Here is a 17,008-nt window from a genome sequence, read left to right as displayed (position 1 = left end):
TCAAGCCCCGCAACAGGCATGGAGACTCCTTGAAATTCTCTCTCTCCCTCTCCCCCTGCCCATCACCCCTCTCTCAAAAAAAAAAAAAAAAAAAAAAACTAAAAATTTTCAGTGCAGAATGTTGTTTCAAGTAAGTGTGTAAATAAATGCACAAATAAAAATAAGCAACATTACTACAAAATTTAAGCTTACAATATAACTTGCATGCACTTACCCAAAACCCTCATGGGCAAATTGTCACAGATGAAAAATACCAACAAGAAAAAATTAAAAGTAGCACAGGGGCATTATAACATGGTACTATTTGTTGGTCTAACTTTATGTGTATCATTAGTTATTTAAAATGAAACCCTATGAAGAAGGATCATCAATTTAATTTTGAGCTGCTACATAATCTTATCAGAACTCTCCCCACACCCCTGTCTTCCAGAGGCATCTCTAAGAGGCTGAGGGGAGTAAGGAAGGCAGGCTTTGCGCCCCCTTCCTTCCACTTTAAATAAGTATTGTATTTAAATGAATAAAAAGTGAAATGAACTTTTAGAAATAAAGGGCTGAGCTGTGGGGATCAGGCAGGCGACTGGGAGATTCTACCACCTAGGACTGGGGGTGGTGGGAACATTAACAGACTAACTAGATATTATCACACCAATGCTCAGTGCTTGCGTTCTCATGACCATGAGTCACTGCTCACAGCCCATCACTCCAGGGATGGGACAGCTCTCTCGGTCTTTTTCTGCATGAAAAAATGATCTCATTTTACAAAATAAATGGACAGAAACTTCATTCTGCTCTTCTATCGCATAGACTTCTTCACATTCACATAAAGCCACAGGCTTCCTGGCATACCAGTTGCAACTTGGGTCAAATTTATAGTTAAGAATAGACAGTGTCACCACTACCATTTCAAACAAAGATGATACTTTGAACCTCATTACGTATGTTAAGTTCAGGTCATACTTGAGATTTGGATTCAAATTCAACTGTTTAAAAAAAGAAACAAAACAACTGTTTGCTGGCTTATGTGACTCAGATAAGCTATGTAATCTCTCTGAGGTTTGTGTTCCTCATCTGTAAAACAGGATGAATACTGACCTTCGAAAATTATCCTAAGGAATCAAGGCAACTTAAAAAGTACTGGCATAATAGGCATCTGAGAAACGGGGTGATTATCAATGTTCAAAAATGGGAATTTCAAGCTTTCTGAGAATTTTAGGGTCTTGTCTTTAAGTTGGAGACAACCAGACTATAAGCATAAGCTTTTCAAAATCAAGAACTCAGAAAGTAGAAATTTCATTCCATTCCAGATTCTGATTCTAATAGTAGAAGATAAAATATTCGTGTTTCCAATGCATTCTGTTGAAGCCAAATGGTAGATTCTTGTTCAGGACTCTCAACCTTTCTGAGTTTGCCTGCTTTGCCTGAAAACACAAAGGCTAACAACATATGTACCCTCTACTAAAGAGAATAGTAGTAAACATGCAAAGTAGTAATTAACACGAAGCATTTTATAATGAAGGAGGGACACTTTGCATAGGCTATTCCTGATGGGCAGTGATACAGTTGGTTGGTAAGAGCATGTACAGGACTGTAAGAGGACAGGCCAGCAGTGGAACAGGCATGGTAATGAAACCCCAAATCTCCATTTACTCATGGTCATGGTCAAGTCACTACCTGACAGAGTTGTTGAGAGAATCAAAAGAACATGAACAAAAGGGTTTTGTTATTATTGATATATAGTTGACATACAATGTTATCTTAGTTTCAGGTGTACAACATAGTGATTTGTCGATTCTCTACATTACTCAATGCACACCACAGTAAGTGTAGTCACCATCTGTCACCATACATCATAAAACATTATTGACTGTATCCCCTACACTGTATTTTTCACCTCTCTTACTTATTTTATAAATGGAAGTCTGTACGTCTTAACACTCTTCACCATGTCACCCATCCCTCCAATTCACCTCCCCTCTGGCAACCACCAGTCTGTTCTCTGGATAGCCAAGATATGGAAGCAACCCACGTGTTCATCAATAGGCGAATGGATAAAGAAGATGCAGTATATATACAAGGAAATGTTAGCCATAAAAAAGAATGAAATCTTGCCATTTGTGACAACATGGATGTATCTAGAGGGTATTATGCTAAGTGAAGTCAAGCAGAGAAAGATAAATATCATATGGTTTCGCTTATATGTGGAATCTAAAAAAACAAACAAATGAATAAAAGCTTTTAATACATTGCCTGACATGTTGTAAGTGTTTAATAAATTAGCTACTAAATTTCTTTTAATGATTATTATATACTATGGACCTCTTTCAGGTGTAAAACATTGAGCTTTCTCTCAACTCTGCAATTAGAAATTTATTATTTGTGTTGCTTTAGTTTCTGAAAATATCACTATCAACCTTGATAACCACTAAAATTTCTCAAAATGTCCTTTAAATGTCTATATCTGCATTCCTAAAATATTGTGGCTTGTGATACTTTTCAAAAGGCTCAAATACTTAATATACTTAGTGAAATCTCCTACATGGTAATGTTTATGGAGACACATCACTACTCTTAAGACTTTACTGGTTACAGAAATTGTAATACGGTAGTTTCTCCCTTATCTGAGATTTTGCTTTCCATGGTTTCAGTTACCCACAGTCCAGAAGCAGAAGATCTTCCTTCTGACATATTTCAGTCAGCGGAGTCTAAAACTACGTCACAGTGCCTACGTCATTCACCTCACCTCATCTTCTCACATAGGCATTCTATCATTTCATATCATCACAAGAGGAAGGATGGATACAGTACAATAAGACATTTTGAGGGAATAGCACATAACTTTTATTATAGCATACTGTTACAATTGTTCTATTACTAGTTATTTTGAGTTATTATTATTATTACCTACTCTTAGTTAAAATTCCCTTACTGTGCCTAATTTAAAAATTAAGCTTTATCATAAGTATTTATGTATAGAAAAAAACCTAATATATTTTGGGTTCAGTACTATCTATGGTTTTAGGCATCCACAGAGGATCTTGGAATATATCTCCCACAGTTGAGGGACTACTATAATGGCTTCTCATAAATTCTCAAATTTTACAAAGAAGAACTAGCTCATGACATAGTTTAATAACAATTAATAAAAGGCATTTTTTAAATATTCCATGTCTCACTAAAAAAAATCGGTTTTCCCCATGGTTGCTCTGCAAGGCCATTATTTCAAATCAGTACAGGAAGTTTCAATAGAAAGATCTGTTCTTTGTCCCCCTAGTGGCCACAAGCAAAAGAGCAACATTTAAGAAAAGGCACAGAAACCACTGGAACAGAAAACTATTTCAACGTCTTCATTTTACAAGGCCAAGAGACAGGCTACATAATTTTTCAGTAAATCACCACTATTTGAGAATATTTTTAATATTTTTAATATTATGATATCTGAAAAGGTATCCTCAAAATGAACTTAACTGAGGTCCTTTAAAAATTCTCCTTATCAATTGACACTGGGCAGCTTTTTCTCCAGTTATGTTTTTCCTTGTAAGAGAGCTGATAAGTATAGCTTCCCAGGGGGCAATGAGAAGACCTCAGCTGTGACCAAGAATTCTGCCTGCATCCCTATGAAGAATTCCTTTTTGATAAATAAAGACTGACCTGAGGCACACAAAGAAAGCTCTTCTCAGAAAAAAATAAACAGTAAGAGTCAACGCATTTTTACAGATGGCCAAGGGCCCACAATGAATACGAAACAGAGGTCAGGAAATAAGCTAAATACTGATTTTTCTGAACTTTAGGGTACTTCCAGATAGGAAGAGAGTAGAAGTAGTCATGGGTTGGATACGCACATGGCAAAGAATAAAACCAAACTGTCTTTGCTTCCTGCTGGCCCTAAGATTTAACAAAAGCACCTACGGTCTTGTTTGGACATAAATGCAGTAGAGAACTGAAACTATTATCCAGATATCTTCCAGCAAATAATAAAGAAGACACTAATGTACTCCAAAGCAAGTTTATATTAAAATAAAAAATTTTGGACTACAACAGTTTTGATTTGTACATCAGTGCATATAGATTACACAGTAAATTCTGTGGATCTGTTATGTCCCTATATAATGATTAAGAGTATAGGAATTCACTTGTTTGAATCTCAGCCTGATTCATAATAGTTATGTGACCTTGAACAAATTATTCTTCCTCTCATTGCCCAATTTTCTCATCTGAAAACAAGAACAGTAATAATACCTTGCATGCACATAGGCTGCCAGGTGGATTAAGTGAAATAATACATGTAAAAAACAAGTAAATGCCTTCTCATCTACATGCAGCAAATGTTAATTACTGCTTTTATCAAAACATTATATCCCATTTTCTATAAAATAAGCCTGAAGAGAAAACAAGGAAAAACATTAAATGAAGTATATTCATATTAGGAAATGGGAGGCATGGATGGTCCAGTCTTGGCCTTTGAAGAGATGTGTGACTTTGGACAAAGCATGTATCCTAGTGATCCTTGTATTCTCTTCTACAAAAATAAGAGGGTTGGGTCAAAATCCAAGCAACTCTAGTTTACAAAGATGTAAAAGATCATTCAATCCCAAATTTGATGCTTGAGCTCATTTATAACAAGTGTTTGTCTAGTCTGTGATTGAAAGACTTCATCTCTATCCTGAAGCTGCCAGTACCTTTCATCTTCAACAGCACTAATAGTTTGAAAATTCTTCCATATGCTAAGCTGCAATCTACCATCTGACATGCAGATCTAAGATGCCAATGGTAGTAAGTTGCACCACTATTTTATGTGTCATTAAGAAAGAAAAGACACTGCCAATTATACCATGACATGATGCTTTCTTATCATGTCAATTGTAAGAAGCATCATAATTTTGGAGATGTTAGCATAGGAGAATATGGGTGTCTGATAATCAGTGAAATGCAGTATCTTCCAGTGGCTTCACCAGTTGATATTAACTAAAGCTTCCATCACAGCAAAAGCCAGTCTAATCTCCTTCCACAGCACAGCTCAAGTTCTTAAAGACTGCTCATGGCCTATTTGATCTTCCCTTTTCCGGTCTTATTACCTTTAATTCATAAACATGGTCTTAAGTCCCTGTGCCATCTCCAGGTTCTGTCTACTAAATCTATTTTACTTTATCTGGATCTCTATCTATTTATACCTGTAGGTACCAAGCACTCTCTCAAGTACCAGGAGATAAAATGATGACCAAACAGACAAATGCTCTTTAATAAATCAATGACAGACAGTCTAGTGAATGAAAAGATTATATAAACAATGAAATCTAGCTAGAGTACTACAAAGTACAAGGGAAACCCAAGAGAAGGGCAAAAAGAGAAAAAGGGTATTTAAGTGTGGTGCCTAAAGAAGAAAAGAAGGCTCTAGGTGAGGTCAGGTCTACTAAAAAGAACATTTATAAAATCATCTTCCTGTCTTTGTCCTTGTCTTCTTTTTGACAAAATTTGTAAAAATTTAATGCTTTCAAAAATCTATAAATTCCCGAAATACTTTTGAACATATGTTATTATATTGTTTTATATTATATATTATATATTATATGTGTTTTTATATTGTTTTCCTACTCTAGTCTGTCACTATTCCCATCAAGTGCTTCTATAATTGGGACAGGGATTAGCAAAAGAAAGACATTATTTTACCCTCCAGATCCAAGTATATGATTTTCAATTATTCTGGTCTATACCAGTTATTTTACTGAGACTTACCCTCCTAATGGGTTGTTTCTTCGGAAAAAGGACGTGTCCCTTCATTGACATAGTACAGTCTACCAAACTTGGATCGTACATAACTGATCAGGCAAATTTAGATTCTACCACAAACCCATGAATAAAATATAAAAAGAATTTGGCAAAAAAGTTGAAGTCCACTCTCCTGGCCTGAAATTCCCAGAGTACTAAAATGCCCTGGATAGACCAGTAAGACTGTATTGTCGTGCACTTCCACCGCATTTGGAAATCTCCTGGCTATTGTAATCTGCCTATAGTGATGAGTCAAATATAATGATCAAGAGGGAAATGTCTTAATGTATCCTGGGATCCAACCTATTTTAAATACAGTACTGGAAACTCTCCCAGGAGTAGAAAACCTGGATAAGCTCATGAAATTTGTGTGAATTTATCTTAGCTTGTATTGAGACGTTTATGGCTCTTACAAAAGGAGAATTCCATGGAGGCTTCCTGTCTCCTCGTTTCAGTTCAATAATACCAAGAGCGGTTAAACCTTTTTTCCCCTTAACCACTGCAAGGGGATGGGGTGAATGGGCATGAACATGTGCACATATACACGCATGGCAGAGTGGGGAAATAAGGCATTCATTCCTCAGTGAAATCTGTTCACTTGTGCACATTGTGATGTTAAGTAATAAGCATGTGTACCTTTTCTGGTAGCAATGTCCTTAAGGTAAATTTTAGATGGAAGATTTGGATTGGCTGAAGCACATCCACTCATATCAAGGTTCTTAATTAGGCGCATGGTTTTAAAAGTGAAGTTTTTCTTCTAATCAAGAATAATTGTTGATGATCATGAAAATGTTTTTACCAGATAATCACTGCATACAGATGTATATTATTGAAAAGAAAGTCAGAGAACTTGCAATTATTTATTTATATGCATCCCCATTATAAGGATAAGATGGCCTCTTAATCATCTGAAGAGAGATTTAGTGGAAGTTGAAAAATCCCTCATCAAAATTAATATCCCTAGTAATGGTCTATGAAGGAGGTTTTTTTTTAAATTGAAACTTTGCAAGCTGTAAAGGAGAGAAGTACAAGTAATTCTGACTGAAGCATATAAAATAATGAACTAACCTAAAAGCAGATGAGATATTCGGCTGTACCAAATTCCTAAACAAGAGACTAGGTGAAACGTGACACTTTTCAGGAGGTCTTGCAGGTCAGGAGGTCACACCCTCCCTGCTAGGGGACCCAGTGTGTAGATAACCCTGCTGCCTACCCCCTGCCCCAGCCCCTGCTGATGCATCTAGAATGTAGGAGCGATTGTAAAAATGGAAATGGAGCAAAAAGCGGGAGGCACTCCCTTCCCACCAGGTAAGCTCAGGAGCTGTCAGTGGTGCTGCTATGAAGGTCTGACTGGCAGAGGAAGGCTTGTGAAGGCAGAGAAAACCCAGGCAGAAGCACTGTGAGGGAAAAAGAGTAGCAGTATAGACAGAGCACTGGTAGCTCCCGGGTGTCTGCGTCTGGGCCTTTCCAAAGGCCCTGCAGAACGTCCACTCGTGTTTCATAAAAAGAGCCCACGTGATGATAGCAAAGACACCCTCCCCCACATTTGTCTAACTATCTCTAATTAGTTTCTATGACTCACCACCATGCTTTGGTGTGCCAGAGAATGAACTGGAAACAGGACTTACGGGATACCAGCTAATCTTTTAACCTTAGGAACTCAGTTCTTTCATCGCTGAAATTGGGATAAAGTAATTATGCCTATTTACATCCATACCAATATTAGTAATTGAAAACTAATAATAATTATGGTAAATGTTACTAGAGATCCTCAACAATCACACAAAAACTTTTTTTAGTATAAAAGTGACATCCTTGGGGCACCTGGGTGGCTCAGTGTGTTAAGCCTCTGCCTTTAGCTCAGGTCATGATCTCAAGGTCCTGGGATTGAGCCCTGCATTGGGCTCTCTGCCCAGTGGGGAGCCTGCTTCTTCCCCTCTCTCTGCCAACTTGTGATCTCTGTCTGTCCAATAAAGAAAGAAAAATCTTTAAAAAAAAAAAAAAGTGACATCCCTTATGTGTTTCAAAGCTGCTACTGTTCATAAGCTAATTAATTGTTTATCCATTCCTCATAAAATGTAGCTGTTTTAGCCACTTTTGATATGTGGCTTAATGGGATCTGAAGAGTAGTATATTTCAAACACTTTATGAGATACTAACTCGTTCAGTGGGTAGAACATCAACTCCACTAGTATCCCACTTTATGATAAAGATCAGTTAATATGCACATCTTTCTAAAAGATACCCTTAAAATGTGACTTATTTTAATTGGTATACTTATAAGTGCATAATTTTAAAATTACATATAAATTATATGTAGTATGCATATTTTATATATATATACATACACACCTGAACACAATTTTTCTAGGAGTATGTCTGCCTCTTCTGCTTACCAGTCTTATTGCCTTGGACACATTACTTAACCTATGCGATCTCTTCATCAATCTATTTCCTCTGTCCTGATGAGGAAAAATCATATCACTTGTTGGAAGAAGAATTAAATAAAGTAGTCTATGAAAGTACTTTGTAATCAGCAAAGGACTATACAAAATAAAGCGCTGGTATTTCCAATTAATTGTATGAGAAATTCATAATCTGAGGAATGAACTATGAATCAGAAGCATATTTCTGCCTGCCTGTCCTTTCTCTGCAAGAGTTTAAATAGCTGCTCGAAGAAAAAATGTTCAGTCTTTCTTTGTAAATTGGTGGCAGTTCTTCATTAGGAGAAGATCTTTTCAAGAAAAAAATTCAGAGTCTTTCCATCTTCCATGTGTGGAACATCTGTGCTAAAACCATTCCGAGCACACTTCTTTGAAGCACAGACGGCCTAGAGGAACTACTCTGATTTTGGCTTTACTTAAATGCCTGAACTTCTATTAGTGAAAGAAAAGATTTTCCAGTAAGAGCTCAGTTGGGAAGGAGACCGGCCTCCAACCAGTTTAATCACTCAGAGGCCAAAGTGGCCCGGATTTTGTTTTGAGAGCACCAGGCAATGGAAATCTCCCCATGAACTTGCAGCTTACACAAACAGCGGGTTTGGGATGCGACTGACCCTGGTGCAATCACTGTGGTAATTAGATTTAATTTTCCTAATCCAGCAGCGCCTGGTTCCCTCATGTCTACCTCTTCCATGTAGAAAACCATTATTCTCACTTAATAATACTCTGGCACGCTTAAGAGTTTTACAGCTACTATCAGAAATTCCTTTTCTGTGACTGTAAATATAGCTATGCCCACTGCTCTGCGTGCCAAAGAGTTCAATGTGGAGGGTATCCTACTTGAGGAACTTTCCTGAAAGATCTCGAACCCTTGGGCAGACCTGGACGGTCATGACCCACCCCTCTTGCGCACGGCTTTTGTATCCTTGTATTAACTCATTTAAGAAAGATGGAATCAGCCGGAAGTCACGGGCAAGCCGGAGGGATCGGGTTTGGCGCGTTTCTGCCAGCCCGGGGGAAGCATGGCTTCGTGCTACCCCATCCCGGGGTTTACCCACTCGGCAGAGTAACGGAGATCACAGAACTATGGAAAACCCTGCCTTCCTGGTAGGATGGAAGCAAAGACACGTCTGAATGTGGGTCTGCCCGCGCCTGGAGAACGCCTGTTTGTGTGTGTAGAAAAGCCACCGGGACTGTCCTCTCCGGAGACGCGCTGGTTTTGTGTGCGTGTCCTGCGAGCTGCAGCACGGAGCTGGCCGGCTGCGAGCGCCACGAGGTCCTCGGTCCCTGGGAATTGTAATTGCTCGGTCGGGAGAAAAAAAAAGAGAGAGAGAGAGAGAGAGAGAGAAAGAGCATCCGACTGTTGGCGGATCATAGCACAAGGTGCATTTTGACAGTATAAAGGAGGAAACAGATGGAGTCACCCAAGTTCTGAGTCTGTTTTAACCCCCAAAAATAAGAAAGGAAGGGAAAGGAGAGCCTGGGGCTGAGGGAGTGTTACCGGGAGCGAATCGCTCCGGACTTCAAACACAGGGAGTCATTCTGTCAAGGGGAGGGGGCGGGCGGGGGCAGGCGCCGGGCCTCGCTAACAAAGTCCTCCTCTCTTTGCTCCCTCCCACTTCATTCACTTGCAAATCAGTGTGTGCCCACAAGAGCCAGCTCTCCCCAGCCCGTACCCTTCCCATCCCGAGAGCTGCAGTTCCAGCCGCGGCGAGAACGGCGGAGCCCGCGACCGCGGAAGAAGCGGAGGCAGGAGCAGCCTGGGCGGGTCACAGGGTCTCCCCGGGCGCGGCAAGGAGAGCAGAGGTGGGTTCGGTCTCTGCTGGCGGCGGTGGTGGCGGTGCATGCCTTTTCTTTTTCTTTTCTTTTTTTTTTTTTTCTTTTTTTTTTTTTTAATTCTGTAGCGTGGATGGAAGCCAATCAGAGAGAGAGCCCTCTCCCCCCGGCGGGTGCCGCACGCCGGAGTTGGGAGGGATGCTCAGCCTGCGAGCCCGGGTCGGGGCAGGCGCGCGGGTCCGGCTGCGCGGGTCCGGCTGCGCGGGTGGCGCTGCTGCCGCTGCCCAGAACTGGCGCCGGCTCCCGGGGAGCCCGGGCGCTGCTCCGCCGCTTGCTGGTAAGACCCATCCGCCGCGGGGCTGGGTGGGAGCTTAAGTAACGGGCCGCCGGGAAGAACTCGCTGCCTTGCTCTCCGCCGGCGGAGGCTGCCAGGGGAGCTCCGGCATTTGCAAAGTTGGCTGGTCAGTTACCAAGGGCGCTGGTGCGTGCAGGACCCGCGGAGCCGTTTGGGGCTTGATTTATTTCCACCTGACCACATCACAAGGGTCTGTGCGGGGACTGATGTGGCTGAGTTACATTTCTTGCCTTTGGGGGTACAGCAGAAAATCAGGGAGCTTGAGAACTCCTGAATACTCCCAATAAGGAAAACTTAAGCTAAATACACGATTTGGCTCAGAGAAGGAGCCAAAGAAAACTGTTAGGTTGCACGTTCGGGGAAATGCCTGCCGGCTCGGGAAAGAAATGCTTGGGTTGCAAGGAAAGTCCAACACTGGACTCCGAAAATGGAGCACACTGTCCAGGGAAAAGTCATGTGGAAGACGCAGCTCGCCGGTGCTCTTCCACGGCTGGCCAGGCACACATCTGCCTCCCCGAGACTGGCTGGAGGGCAGACCAAGTGTGCCTGGTTGTAGGTGTCCGATGCAGGAAAAGTGGAGCCCCCCACTGCGTTCTTCCCAGAATTTACTAAGAGGGGACGCTGCCGTGCTGCGTACTGCAGCAGTTGCAGAGCTGGGATTACTTCTCCTGTAGTTAGATATTCTTCTGGCAAGAGTTATCAGAGATCTCGAGATGGAGGATGCTGGAGAGGTCAGAATGGTGCTGAGAAGTGTTTTCACTGCTGCAATAAAATCCATATTTTATGGGGAGTTCTATGCAGGTCGTTGTTGGTGCAAAGGGCTGTTCACCTGAGTTAACTACTGAGAAAATTCAAGTACCAAGAAGTTTAATAATCTGGAAAGCCACACATTTCTCTCTCTCTCTCTCTCTCTCTTTTTTTTTTCTTCTTTTTGGTAAAGCCATCTTAATTGCCTATCACCCCGTGCTTCCACCAGTCTTCACTTTCACTTACTGAAGCACATAATGTAGGAAAGATTTTTCCTTCAAGAATATCTCTGGAGTGCCTGGTGGGTACACCTATGGCTGCACACACAAAATATGCTTTCTGATCGTTTATTGTCCAGAGGGACAATAAAGTCTTCTCTGTGCCAGAAGAGGAACAGAGACATACCTAGAAAATGTACAACTCTTCTAAGAACGAATAACAAATATGCTTATACAAATGGTAGCCAAGGAGTGCTTATCTCCTTTCTTGCTTGCTGACACCTTTACCTGAAAAGGAAAACCTTTAGGATTCTTCTTTAGGAGGAAAAAAAAAAAATTCTTCCAGTGTGGCTTGAGTGTCATCCTTTGTGTAATAGCACTTGCATGGCTCTGTGTTTGCTATTGTAGAGATCCGGAAAATAAGTTGTGTGAAGAAAGGGGATGGGATCAAGCAGATGTCTTCATTATGTCAAAAGGAAGAGGGCAAAGTTTATGCCAGAGGCCAGATTTTCAATGCAGAGCTCAGAAACTTAAAAGAAATCCAACAATTTACTGGAAAATACAATTGCACAGGATTGTATCTCACCTCCTTTTGTTCTTTGGTATGTTCTAATTAAAAAGGTACTGGGGGGAAATAAAAGGCACATCTTTTTCTACCTATTTTGATGGCTCATGGCATACTTTGAAAGCAGGGAAAGTAACCAATTTCTTCAGAAAAACACGAGAGGCAGCAGCACATTTCTGAAGGAAAATGGCAACGGTTTAGTTCTACTGTACTTGTCTAAAATTATCTTTTACCGCCATTATAAGTGACAGACTGGATTCTCTATAGGGACTTTTAGTCCCTTTATTATCTGGCTTTTACACCAATTGATTGCAATTACATTTCTTAATGCTAACTTTGCAAAGATAATGTATAGAAACAAAATCATTTTCTACCAAGTTGCCTACTACCAGAAAACGTGCACCTTACCTCCTCCACCCACCACTTCCATCAGCTTTGCAAGTAAAAACTCACTTTAAGGCACTCTTGATTTTTTTTTTTTTTTTCGAAAAAAGTCTATCTCACAAAATACTGCTCTGAGAAACTTGAAACAGTAAAAATTTCTAAAAAAGCACAACTACCGTTCCAGGACATCAAAAGACACTTCCGTGTGGCAATGTATCAATGAGTTGGAACAAGTTCTGAACATCTAATTAAAGCTAACCGAGTGAGAGTCCCACATAGGGATGTTAAAAAGAAATAAAATGTGACAAATATTCTGAATAAAACCATGTCTCTTCCTAAGGACGTGAAACGTGTGGTCCCCCCTTCTGGCCCTTACTTGCTTTGCAGTCACTGAATGCCAACTTACTAAAGCTGCGTCCTTTGAACTACAGAAACTTTTTTTTAGTTGGAAGGGACCTCTAGTGGGTCACTCCATGCATTTCTCCCTGTCTTCAGTTGCATCATGGATGCTGTTACCTAAGATAATACGTGGATAATAGCTTTTTCTTCATAGAGGAGTTAAGGTCCTCCAAGTACCAGCTTGACATTTTCTGCCAGGTTAAAATCATTATTTTTGCTCTCATGTGTACAGTTCCTCTAATTTAAGGAACTCAGGAGTATTTGCAGTTTTCTCAGTATTTAGACTTTTGGTAACTTTTCTACGATTCCAAATGAAATCGTTAGCCAATTAATAAAGAATTCACCACCATCACCATAAGATTTTTCTTAGTTCTGACCTTGCCAAGACTATAGTTCCCTCTCTCAAATTTATCCAGTAATAAGAATGCCATTATAGTTATAACTCAAAAAGTTCCATGCAAAGAACCTCTCAGCACTAAGGAAATGCTGGGAAAAAACTATGTAATTAGCCTTTCAGAGATCCATAAACATTCGCAAGCATATTGAACTAAAGCCTTCTAAATTGAAGAAACCCCCCCCCCTTCAAATAAGCATATATTAAAAGTCCAAATGTTGTTTGGATGCCTGTGGCACCCTTATTCTGTGAAGCGTTTTTATTTCTCTCTTTGATATATCCCGACAGATTTTAGGTAACCTACTCCTTAAAAAAAAAAAAACTCTGCTTGGGACTTAAAGTAAGTTCTCTAGGGGTGAATCAGCCTCTTCTGCTGACAGTCTGCAGGTTTCAACTTCCAATTTAAAAATCTGTTCTAAAGTTTGAAATGTGTTCCAAATGAGATAACATCCGGCAGAAGCCATTGCCTCGCGCTGCTTGCTTAGTCACGCCAGCCCATTCTTTGGGGTTGATCAGAATTAGGGTCTCGCTTATAAAAATAACGAACAGTGACTCAGTCTGAATTGCATTTTTTAATAGTGTTGCAGCCTAGCTAGTGTCTACTGAGCTCACCTTATTTGCTTCACAAAAAGGTGAAAATGTAGATAATCAAACCTTCTCTGGTATAAATTTTTTTCTGAATAATAATTCTAAATAGAAAGACTCAAGAACATCATGCTAATAGGGAAGCTGCTGAAAGAAAAAAAGTAAAACTTACTTTAAAACACACATGCACAGAGAGAGAGAGAGAGAGAGAGAGAGAGAACAGCACCCAGTTGTGACACAGTTCCAATAAAAGAGAAAAAATACAGAAATGCAGGGCTTGGGTTGCTTTTCTTCCTCTTCATTCCTTTATTTCTTTTTGTTCTCCAATGGGATTTTTATTTTACTTTGAAGATAGATGAGGTTGAGGCACTTTCTTTTTATGAAGAGTTACTGGCCTACATTTTAAAAGTCCTATTCCTAAGGAATGTTCCCTTTTTCAAAGCAGTCATATGAGAAACTTCAGGTTCTCCCTAATTAACTGGAGAGCCAAGTATATACGCTCTCCGTAACCCCATCACTCACCAAGTAGGAGGATAAGGGGAAACTTCATGCAAATAACCATTCAAAAAAGCTGGTGCACCTTCACTGCTACAAAAGTAAAAAGGCTTCAAGCTCTTTAAGCCAAAGTGGTTGGGTCAGAGAAACAGCCCGGATCTAGTTGTTCAAGACTGTATTATCCAGGAAATTTTTAACTCCTCCAACACAGAAAACCCACTGAAGAAAGAATGCTGTGAGCACAGGTGCCTACGTGTAAACTAGACTCACACACAGAGGGCGCTGTGTCCTCCACCCCCGATTCCATATTATTTTACCTTGTTTCATCCATTCGATATATTTATACTAACACTGTTGGGTGCTTATTTCCTCTATTAATCAGATCATCTTGCTGGGATTTATAAGAGGAAGAGTTTAATTGAGGCCAGAATGTTACTGTTAAATTTGATGTGCAGTATTTTTTTTTTTAAAGATTTATTTTATTTATTTATTTGAAAGACAGAGATCACAAGTTGCGAGAGGCAGGCAAGAGAGAGAGGAGAAAGCAGGCTTTTCGCAGAGCAGAGAGCCCGATGCGGGGCTTGATCCCAGGACCCTGGGATCATGACCCGAGCCGAAAGCAGTGGCTCAATCTACTGAGCCACCCAGGCGCCCCTGATGTGCAGTATAAGTGGGCAGCAAGTGTCCCAAGCTTCTCCTGCCATACTCAGAGCTGTCTTGGGAAGAGAGCGTCTGATGAAGATGGTCAGAATGAAGCTCGCCACCACTGGGTATGATCTGTCTTCATAGTTAATCCCTTGAAAGAACAGTGTGGTTTTTTCTTCCTATAATTTCCTAAATTGGCAGATCGTACCCAAAAGTTATTTAGGAGACCTAATAAGATAGGAATAGAAAACAGCAAGCAGAAAATAAATTGAAGAGGTGCACACGTAAAATGAAAAGAGATGAGGAAGTAAATTTCTACATAAAAAGGAAACATAACAGAAAGAGAACCAAAATTGCTGATTTCGCACAGTGTGCATTTTTCACTACATAAATACTGCTACTATTAAATAGAACTTTATAAACACATCATTAACATGTTTAAAAACACCATACTTCTCTATCATGGAATGCAAATTTGAAAATTATCCTTGAAAAAAAAAAATTACCACCTAGAGGAAATGATCCTGCATGAGTCATAAAATAACCAAAGTAGGTTTTTTTAAAAAGTGATCTGTAGTCCAGTAAAATCAAAGAAAGAGGTTTTCTTAGTGCTCTGAAGACTATTCACTCTTTTCCTTCTCTTTATTGTCCTACAAGCTAAGTAGATTTTACACTAACACTGTTGGGTGCTTATTTCCTCTATTAATCAAATGACCTGATTAAATAGATCACTGTATGATCTTCTGGCACCTGCAAACCAAAGTATATTATAGTGACACACACCAAATATAAGTCACCCATTTGGATTCTGTACATGGTATAGCATGATTGAAGACTAACTAGCAAGACAGTCCACCCCAGCCCAGACTGCGTGTTAAAAAGTATGTCATACACACACACACACACACACACACACACACACACGACACACACATATATGACAGCCACGATAAAAAATTCTGATGGTTAGGTTCAAAATTTTTATACATTTGAAAAATAATGATAATTATACACTAAATGATAATAAATCTTTAATGAGCTTTTCTACATGCTACATGGTATTGTAAGCATTTTGCATGTATTCTGTAAAACAATAATTATACACTAAGCCAAAAGGAAAATGCTACACCAATATCCTTTTTATTTAGCCCTTTTTTGGTTTAATTCTCCAGGGAATTCCTGCTTGAGCTAAGCACTTAATGAATGTGTTGTTTACCAACACCTGTGATATCTTAGAATTTAAAGTGTGACACTCCGAGAAAGACACTGCAGAAGAGGACATGGAGTGACTTGGTTATTTTGGCCAAGCAATGCAGATTTTAAGGCTGAGGAAAATCTAGGTTATTCATTTTTGAAAAACTACTTGCAAGCATGCCATTACAGTTTATAATTGTAGTAAAGAGTACTGTGTGAGCCCTTTGAGCATAATGGTACTTCTTATAAGAGAATAGGTGATTTTCTCTTGCCTGCAGAGGTAGCCTCATGTGCCAGGAGTATTTGAGGAAAGTGACTAAAAAATGACAACCATTCATTTCATTGACAGGGGCAGCCCACCTGCACAGTACCCTCTGACGATACGAGTCCTTTCTCAGTTCATTCGATACTCTCACTCTGTACCCAGCATTTAGGACTGTGGGTAGAGTTGAGTAAGGTCGTATTTCTTTCCCCTCCTTATCTGATGAGTAAAAATAATTATTTTCTTCTATTTATGACCACAGTTTTGTTATTTCATTACCATCACAGTTCAATATTTATTCTGAACGATTTCTTTGCCTAGTAAAATTTCACACCAAAAAAAAAAGAAGGGACCCCTGGAGGGCACAGGTGGGAAGGCACCCGGCTCTTGGTTTTGGCTCAGGTCGTGACCCCAGGGTTGTGAGATCAAGCCACCTCTGTCCAGGTCCATGCTCAGCATAGAGTCTGCTGGAGATTCTCTCTCCCTCTCCCTCTGCCCCTCCTGCTTGTGCTCTCTCCCGCCATCTCTCTCTCTAAAATAAATAAATAAATCTTTAAAAAAAAAAAAAGTTGGAGTGGAGCAGAAGACATCCTATTAACAATATAGTAGTAGTATATATGGTTGACATTGATGAGTTATTCTCCATTCTTTCTATTGCCAAGACTCAGAAAGTCATGTAGTTAATCCAGCTTTCATGGACAGCATAATTACAAATAAAATAAGACGATGTGAGACATAGGCAGGAGCTTAGAAATGGCTTTACCCAACACCCGTCATTTACATTT

At 39.9% G+C, this 17,008-nt stretch overlaps 1 protein-coding gene across 1 annotated transcript in view; it reads left to right on the top strand.

Moving 5' to 3' along the window:
- Positions 1 to 9,775: 9,775 nt before the first annotated feature.
- Positions 9,776 to 17,008, top strand: part of CDH6 (cadherin 6) — a 121,199-nt gene continuing 113,966 nt past the window's right edge. Inside the window, exon 1 of the mRNA XM_082724522.1 lies at positions 9,776 to 10,010. The gene's annotated coding sequence lies outside the window, so the exon portion shown is untranslated. The remainder of the gene's footprint in view (positions 10,011 to 17,008) is intronic.

Source organism: Mustela nivalis, assembly GCF_964662115.1.
Source record: "Mustela nivalis genome assembly, chromosome: 3".
Classification (NCBI taxonomy): domain Eukaryota; kingdom Metazoa; phylum Chordata; class Mammalia; order Carnivora; family Mustelidae; genus Mustela; species Mustela nivalis.
The sequence above is the reverse complement of the archived record's forward strand: the minus strand, read 5'-3'. Positions and strand labels throughout refer to the sequence as shown.